This window comes from Mirounga angustirostris, unplaced genomic scaffold, assembly GCF_029215605.1.
Source record: "Mirounga angustirostris isolate CCGP_5_RB_7025 unplaced genomic scaffold, mMirAng1.0.hap1 SCAF_8, whole genome shotgun sequence".
NCBI lineage: Eukaryota > Metazoa > Chordata > Mammalia > Carnivora > Phocidae > Mirounga > Mirounga angustirostris.
Window position 1 is genome coordinate 455,826 of NW_026991716.1, and position 8,870 is coordinate 464,695.

Below are 8,870 nucleotides of genomic sequence, written 5' to 3' on the forward strand. Positions count from 1 at the left end.
ATTTCCCCCTCTTCATTTTTCCCTTCCTTCTCCTAATGTCCTCCATGCTATTCCTTATGTTCCACAAATAAGTGAAACCATGTGGTAATTGACTTTCTCCGATTGACTTATTTCACCTGTGATGGGGGATGGGCTCAGTGAAAACCGGTTTTGGGGGGGCTTTTGTTCTCTGGCGGCTTTCCCTGGCGGCTTTCTGCGTCCAAGAGTCAGAGCAGAAGAGATCGTTTCCAACCCGGAGAGCAGAGAGATCGCAGTCTGTTCTTCAGTGAGCTCTCCAGGCCACACTCTCTCCGTTTCTGTCCGTTCTGCTATAAACTGCAGCGTCCTGGGTTGTGCGCCCCTCCGCAGCGCCCCCAGTCCTGCCTCCAGGGCACGTCTCTGCCCTTTGTGCTTCTAAAACCGCCAGCCGCTCCCAGTTCGCACGCGCAGCCCCACTGCTCGGGGTTCCCGCCCCGGGGGCTGCCCTAGAGTCGTTTCCCCGCCGCTAAAGGTCTGCGAGTCTGTGCCCCGTCCCCAGCGCAGGAGGCTGTCGCTCACCGGCGGTGTAGGATCCCCATGGCCAGGCTCCCTCCCGCTGCCATTTATCCTCTGATATCTGCCCACAGAATCACGGCTCCCGGCTTCGTACCTTGGAACCAACCGCCTGCGATATTCTCTTTGTAGAGATCCAGATCTTCTTACCTCTCAGGCTGGTTTCGTGGGTGCTCAGAGTGGTCTGGTAGATATCCAGCTCAATTCCGGGGACCGGTTGGAATAGGGTCCCCTACTCCTCCGCCATCTTTTCCTGAATCCTGAATTTACATTTTCTTTACCTATTCATCCATAGACACTTAGGTTGTTTTCATGTCTTGTCTAGTGTTAATAATGCTGCGGTAAACTTGGGCCTGCAAGTTAGCTCTTTGAGAGCCCATTTTCCTGCCCTTTGGATCTGTCACCCCAAGTGGGATTGCTGGCACACATGGCAGTTCTAGTTTTAATTGTTTGCGGAATCTGAAAAACCCGAACTCATAGATAGAGAGAGCAGATTCGTAGTTGCCAAGATGAGGGGTGGGAGCTGGTCGAAACATGCAAACTTTCAGTTATACGGTAAATAAGTTCTGGAGATGTAATGTGCAGCATGGTGACTCAGCAAATGTGTGTTCTGCTGTTGGATAGAATGTTCTTAGGTTCATTTGGTCTAAAGTATGGTTCAAATCCAATGTGTGGGTAGACTCATTGCTTGAAGTGGGGTATTGAAGTCCCCTACCATTATTGTATCGTCTATTTCTCCCTTCAGATCTGTTAGTATTTGCTTGATACTTTTAGATGCTCTGATGTTGGGTGTGTATATATTTATAATTGTAACATCCTCTTGATGATTTAACCCCTTTATCATTATATATTGACCTTCTTTGTCTATTGTTACTATGTTTAGCTTAAAGTCTATTTTTTTTTCTGTTGTGAGTAAAAGTATCCCCGCTGTCTTTTGGTTTCTTTTTTATTATTATTATGTTCAGTTAGCCAACGTATAGTATGTCGTAAGGGTCTTTTTGTTGTTGTGCTCAATGATTCATTAGTTGTGTATAACACCTGGTGCTCATCACCACAGGTGCCCTCCTTAATGATATCACCCAATTACGCCCCCACCCCCTCCCTTCTGTAACCCTCAGTTTGTTTCTACTTGAATTGAATATCTTTCTATATCCCTTTACTTTGAGCCCATGTGTGTCCTTAAAGTTTAAGTGAATCTCTTGTAGGGGTATTTAGTTGGGTCTTTTTAAAAAAGTCCATCCAGTCCCTCAGTGTCTTTTAAGTGGAGAACTCAATACATTTATATTCAGAGTAATAATTGATACGTAAGGACTCCCTACTGTCATTTTAATTGCGTTCTGGCTGTTTTGTAGCTCCCTTGCTCCTTGCTTCCTCTCTTGCTGCCCTTCTTTGTGAATTGGTGATTTCCATGCTGCGATGCTCTGATCCACTTCTCTTTCTCTTTTGTGAATCTACTACAGGTTCTTTTTGCCTTGTGGTTAGTATGAGGCTTACAGAAAACAACTTATAGATAGTGGTCTATTTTATGCCGATAGCAACTGACCTATACTCATTCACTCACATACAAAAACTCTACATTTTTACTCCTTCCCTGTCTGTTTTTTTAATGTCAAAATGTACCTCTTTTTATATTTTGTATTCATTAACAGATTATAATAGCTATAGTTATTTTTAATGCAGTTGTCCTTTAACCTTTATACTAGATAAATGGTTAACACACCACCAGTATTAGAGTTTTCTGAATTTATCTATATATTTACCTCTATCAGTGTGTGGTGTGTATATATATATATATATTTTTAAAGATTTTATTTATTTATTTGAGAGAGAAAATGAGAGAGAGATAGCATGAGAGGGGGGAGGGTCAGAGGGAGAAGCAGACTCCCTGCTGAGCAGGGAGCCCGATGCGGGACTGGATCCCGGGACTCCAGGATCATGACCTGAGCCGAAGGCAGTCGCTTAACCAACTGAGCCACCCAGTGTGTGGTGTATATTTGTATGTTTTCTTTCAACATTTCTTACAAGGTTCCTTACCACAAGTCTAGTGGTAAGGAACTTTCCCCGTTTTTGTTTGTCTGGGAGTCTTTATTTCTCCTTAATAAAAGAGACTTGCTGGACAGAGTATTGACTGGCAAATTTTTTCTTTCAGCACTTTGAATGTATCGTCCCATTCTCTCCTGACATGTAGGGTTTCTACTGAGAAATCTGCTGATAGCCCAATGGGAGCTTTTTTTTTTTTTTTTGTAGTTTACAATCTATTTTTCTCTTGCTGCTTTTAGGATCTCTCTTTGTCTTATATATTTGGAACTTTTATTATAATATGTTTTGGAGATCATTTTGGATTGAAATAATGGGGTGATCTATTAGCTTCATGACCTTGAATGTCCAGCTCTCTCCCAGGTTTGGGAAGTTCTCAGCCATTACTTCTTCAAAGAGGGTTTCTTCCCCTTCTTCAGCATCTTCTAGAATTCCAATGATTCAGATTTTGTTTTGTTTCTGATGGTGTCCAATAGATCAGATAGGCTTTCTTCACTCTTCTGTTTTCTTTTTTTAAGTTTTTATGTAAATTCAACTTAATTAACATATAGTGTAGTATTAGTTTCAGGGGTAGAATTTAGTGATTTGTCAGTTGCATATAACACCCAGTTCTTTACTCTTTTAAATTTTTATTGTTGTTTTTCTCCTCTGACTGGTTTATTTCAAAGTTCCTATCCTCTAACTCACTGATCCTTTCTTCTGTTTGATCTGCTCTCCTATTGATGCTCTCTATTACATTTTTCATTTCATTCATTGAATTCTTCAGCTGCAGAATTTCTACTTGGTTCTTTTTAATGATTTATATTTTTGTTAAATTTTTTATTTTTGTTTATTGTTTTTCTGATTTCATTGAACTATCTTTCTATGTTTTCTTATAACTCATTGAGTTTCCATAAAGGAGCTGTTTTGAATTTTTTTTTATCAGATAAATTGCAGATCCATGTCTTTGGTTCTAGTTACTTGAGGATTATTGTGAACTTTTGGTGCTGTAATCTTTCCTTGATTTTTCATGTTCCTTGTAGTTTGTGTTGCTGTTTTTTGCACTTGAAGTGGCAGTGACTTCCCCCAGTCTTTATTACCTGCCTTCAGGTGAGTGAGTGTGTGATACCTTTCTACAATCCTGCTGTAGATTCTATGGCTTTCTCTGACCTTGTATGGATACACCTGCTTCACACTTCTTGCTTCCATTTGTGGCAGAATTTTTAAGCTTGCATATGTTCTCTTGATCCTACAATATACCAGGCGAGCTGCTGATAACCTTTCTTTTGTTTTCCCAGAGATGGCCCAGCAGCTCAAGTTTGTGGTTTCTCCCTTGCCTGGCCTATTTTCTGTGTGTGCTCTTTGTCTATGTGAACTCACTCTTGTTGCAGCCCTCAGGAGTGTGCACAAGAGCTGGCTGCTGAGTGGGACGAGGCGTAGGTTCAGTGCTTAGGACATTGGGGGAGCCCACAGGCTAGTGTGGGGGATCTTCAGGTGAAGTTTTCCCAGAGATTTGTAGCCAGGATTCCCATGGGAGTCTAGGATACAGTCACAAGAACTGAATCCCTTTAATGCCTTCTGATGTTCTTAGCTGCCTTTCTCCCATCTCCTACCTACCTAGGCATGGAGCTCCTGATCTAACATTCTGGATACTGCAGGAGGGGAATAAGTTTCTTTAGCATCATCCTGCACAACTAGAGAAGCTCTGCACTGTCCCACTGCTCTTCCTTCTCCATGGGAGAGACAGTTGGCTGGCTAGTTTAGCTCTAAGTTCTGCCACCTTGGGAGGGGTCATCCTGGCAAAGTCACGCTGTTCTTCTTACCCACTCCTGTATGTCCAAGCCTGTGTGTGTGTGTGTGTGTGTGTGTGTGTGTAGCTCCAGTGGAGTCCTGGAATTTCTCCTCTGGAAACCTGGACTTCCATAAAATCTCTCTCATCTGTAGGTGTCTGTTCAAGTCAATGCTATCCAGGTGCTCCCAGACCACAGCTGAGAGCGGCTGGAGGGGTTCACAGGCTCCTGCCAGTTCCAGAACCCACGTGAAGGTCTGTCTGCCTATTACCCAATGCACACATGGGCAAGGCTCCTCCTGGGTCCCTTAGAATTTGTTATTGGATCCAACTCCCAAAGAGGCACTTTTACTCATAGAAGGATTCTGAATTGTTGTTGAAATGGGGGAGGGGGGAGAACTAGGGTATTTTATGCCACCATGATGCTAATATCACTGTCAGCATTTTCTGTGTAGACAATCATGTTACATATGAATAAGACAGTACTATTTATTTCCAACCTGTAGGACTATTTTTCTTGCCTCCTTGCACTAGCTATGATGTCTAATTTGAGGCTGAAAAAGAGTGATAACAATGGACATCTTTGCCCTTTTCTTTACTTCAGGGGGAAAATGATTTAGTCTTTCATCATTAAGTATGGTGTTAACTATAATGTTTGTTGTCATTGTTGTTTGTGGATATCACTTGGTTGAGATCAATGCAGAATCTTCTCCCATTCTGTAGTCTGCCTTGTAGTTTTGTTGATTGTTTCCTTTGCTGTGCAGAAGCCTTTTATCTTGAGGAAGTCCCACTAGTTTATTTTTGCCTTTGCTTCCCTTGTATTTGGAGACGTGTCTAGCAAGAATTTGCAGCAGCCAAGGTCACAGAGGTTGCTGCCTGTGTTCTCCTCTAGGATTTTGATGGATTCCTGCATCACATTGAGGTCTTTCATCCATTTTGAGTTTATCTTTGTATATGTTGTAAGAAAATGGTCCAGTTTCTTTATTCTGCATGTGGCTGTCCAATTTTCCCAACACCATTTGTTAAAGAGACTGTCTTTTTTCCATTGGACATTCTTTCCTGCTTTGTCAAAGATTAGTTGACCATAGAGTTGAAGGTCCATTTCTGGGCTCTCTATTCTGTTCCATTGATCTATGTGTCTGTTTTTGTGCCAGGACCATACTGTCTTGATGATCACCACTTTGTAGTAGAGGTTGAAGTCAGGTATTGTGATGCCCCTAGCTTTGGTTTTCTTTTTCAAGATTGCTTTGGCTATTTGGGGTCTTCTGTGATTCCATACAAATTTTAAGATTGCTTTAGATCTCAGTTTTTATCTGTATATTTCCCTTTTACTTGTTTTGGGTTTCATTTGCTTTTCTTTTTTCCATTTCCCCAAGTGAAATCTTCAATAATTGATTAGAGGACATTCTTTATCTAATATAAACATGCTTTAATTGCATTTCACAAATGTTTATATGTTTTTATTTACCTTCACTTCAAAATTCTTTCTAATTTCCCTCATGTTTTTCTTTTTTTTCCCACCAGTATTTATTTATTTCCCCCCCTTTCTTTTTTTTATTATGTTCAGTTAGCCACTGTACAGTACATCATCAGTTTTTGATGTAGTGTTCAATGAATCATTAGTTGCATATAACACCCAGTGCTCATCACAACCAGTGACCTCGTGTTTATCTTGTTAACTCATGGTTTATTTAAAAGTGTGTTGTTTCAGGGCACCTGGTGGCACAGTTGATTAAGTGTCTGGCCCTTGGTTTTGGCTCAAGTCATGACCTCAGGGTGCTGAAATCGAGCCCCATGTTGGGCTCAGTGCTCAGTGTGGAGTCTGCTTGAGATTCTCTCTCCCTCCCTGCCCCTCCTGTTTGTGTTCTCTCTCAAATAAATAAATAAATCTTAAAAGTGTGTTGTTTAATTTCCAAATGTTTGGAGATTTTCCAATATTTTTCAATTATCTATTTCTAATTTAATTCCATTATGTTCCAAGAACATACTTTATACAATGTCAGTTCTTTTACATTGGTTAAGGTTTGTTTTATGGCTTAGAATATGGTCCCTTTGTATAAATATTCCATATGCACTTGAAAAGAATGTGTATTCTGCTTTTGTTGGGAAGAGTATTTTATAAATCTCACTAGGTCAAGTTAGCTGACAGTTTTTCAGGTCTTCTTTATCCTTACTGGCAGTCTGTCTTTTTTTTTTTTTTTCAATTTTTGAGGGGTCAAAGTGTCCAACATCATTGTGGGTTTGTCTGTTTCTCATGTCAGTTCTGTGGGGTTTTTTGCTCTATGTGTTTTGCAGCTCTGATGCACGCTTATTTGGAAAGGGTCTTAGAAAATTGACCACTTCGGGGTGCCTGGGTGGCTCAGTCAGTTAAGCGACTGCCTTTGGCTCAGGTCATGATCCTGGGGTCTTGAGATTGAGCCCCGCATCAGGCTCCCTGCTCAGCCGGAAGTCTGCTTCTCCTTCTCCCACTCCCCCTGCTTGTGTTCCCCCTCACCCTGTCCCTCTCTCTCTGTCAATTAAATAAATAAATAAATAAAATCTTTAAAAAAGGAAAGAAAATTGACCACTTTATCATTATGTAATAATTCTCTTTTTCTCTTACAGTATATCTTGTTCTGAAATCTAGTTTATCTGATACTAATGTAGCTACTCCAGCTTTCTTTTGGTTAGTGTTTATATGGTACATCTTTTTCAGTACCTTCAGGTGGTCATACAGTAGGCCTTTGTAACTCCCTAGAGTTGCATTTCTGGGTAGAGTTCGGGGTTAGTGATAGAGTTGTTGTAGTTTAAATCAGTGTTTTTCAAAGTGTATGTTGCAATACCTTGTATCATGACACCAATTTTGTGGGTTATGGCCAGCATTGAAAAGTTGGGTGTAATAAGGCAGCTGATGGCATGTTGGCTGAGCCTTCAGTGGGGTTTGTGGGGACAAAAATGGCCATGGCCAGCGATTTGTATCAGTGCTACTACATAGGGCAAAAGGACAAGTTTGGACACGAGTTTCTGGAGTTCGAGTTTTGGTTGGATGATACTGAAAACTTCAACGTATAGTAATCAGAATCCTATAGTCAGTGCACTGGAAAAGACCTTAAAGGCTATCTAGTTTACTTGACATCATACTTGAGCATTTTATTTCATTTTATTTTATTTTATTTAGAGGGGGAGGGGCAAAGGGAGAGGGAGAGAGAGAGAATCTCAAGCAGACTCTCCGCTGAGCACCGAGCCTGACTCAGGCTCAATCTCACAACCCTGAGATCATGACCTGAGCCAAAATCAAGAGTCACACGCCCAACTGACTGAGCCACCCAAGCTCCCCGATACTTGAACATTTTAAAGAATATCCCACCATGAGGTGGTCCAATAGATGCTTAAAATCTTCCAGGACCAGTAACTTTCAGACTCCGCATTCAACCCTTGTATTCATTCAGGCAGTATATATAAGGCCACGTGTCTAGGAACACGAACAAGACCTGCTCTGAAGAGGTAGCTCCAAGAGTGCAATGGTGTAGGAGTCAGGGAAAGTTTCCTTGAGATGGTAGCAGTTGAAGTTGTAGCCGGCTTGCAGGGCTCCAAGAGCACCTGGCTCTGGGGTTCCCAGCGGCTCATCACTGACAAAAGGCAGACAACTGAGTGGTGGTGAAAGGAGAAAGGAATTTACTTCAGAGGCCAATACTGGGAAGACAGTGGACTAGCATCTCAAAGACTGTCTCCAAGGTGCTGAAAATACTTCCAGGTTTAGCAATTGCAAAGACGAGGTCATGATCAGAAAGAGGCTGATGTACACAAGAGCATGACGGAAGAGCCAAAAGGGTTGGCTGACAGCAGCTGGGGATTGGAACTGGAGATGAACACGTTTCTTTTACCACATCAAAAATAGGTTCTTTTATTGATGTAAATCAGTCAAAGGATCCTGAAGGCCTTTGAATATTTTATTACTTGGTACAGGACCTGAAATGTTTAGTTTTTAGTCTTATTGGATTACATTTCAAAATTAAACCAGTCTAAATTGTGTATTTTTGAAGCTGTTTTTATATTTAATTAAGGGATGAGTTTGTCATTTACCATAGTGGGATTTTTATAAATGTGAAACTTTTTTGTATGCTAGCTAAAAATATTTAAACAGGCTGAGTGGTTATTCTCACTTGGGTCCAAGTGGTTTGGATAGTCCCCACACAAATTCTATAAGTAAAAAGCAACCCTTTGTTGAGATTTTGCTCCAATGAAACATATCAAAGCATGAAAAAATGACTAATAAAAAATCAGAATGTATTATATATAATAAAGAATAAATGTATTTATCAAGACTTACATTTGTGTGTGTGTATGTGTGTGGGTGCATATGCAAGTATTTTAAATTGGGATGTGAATGTATTTCTTATGTTTCAAAACATGGTTGAAAACCATTAGTTTAAACCATGATGATGAGATTTCCTAGGCAGGATATGAATAACAGACCTAGTGCCTTCTAATAATCTAACTTTCATGTGCTCAATGAGTTTTGAGATACAGCCCTACATTTTTATAGTTCTTATTT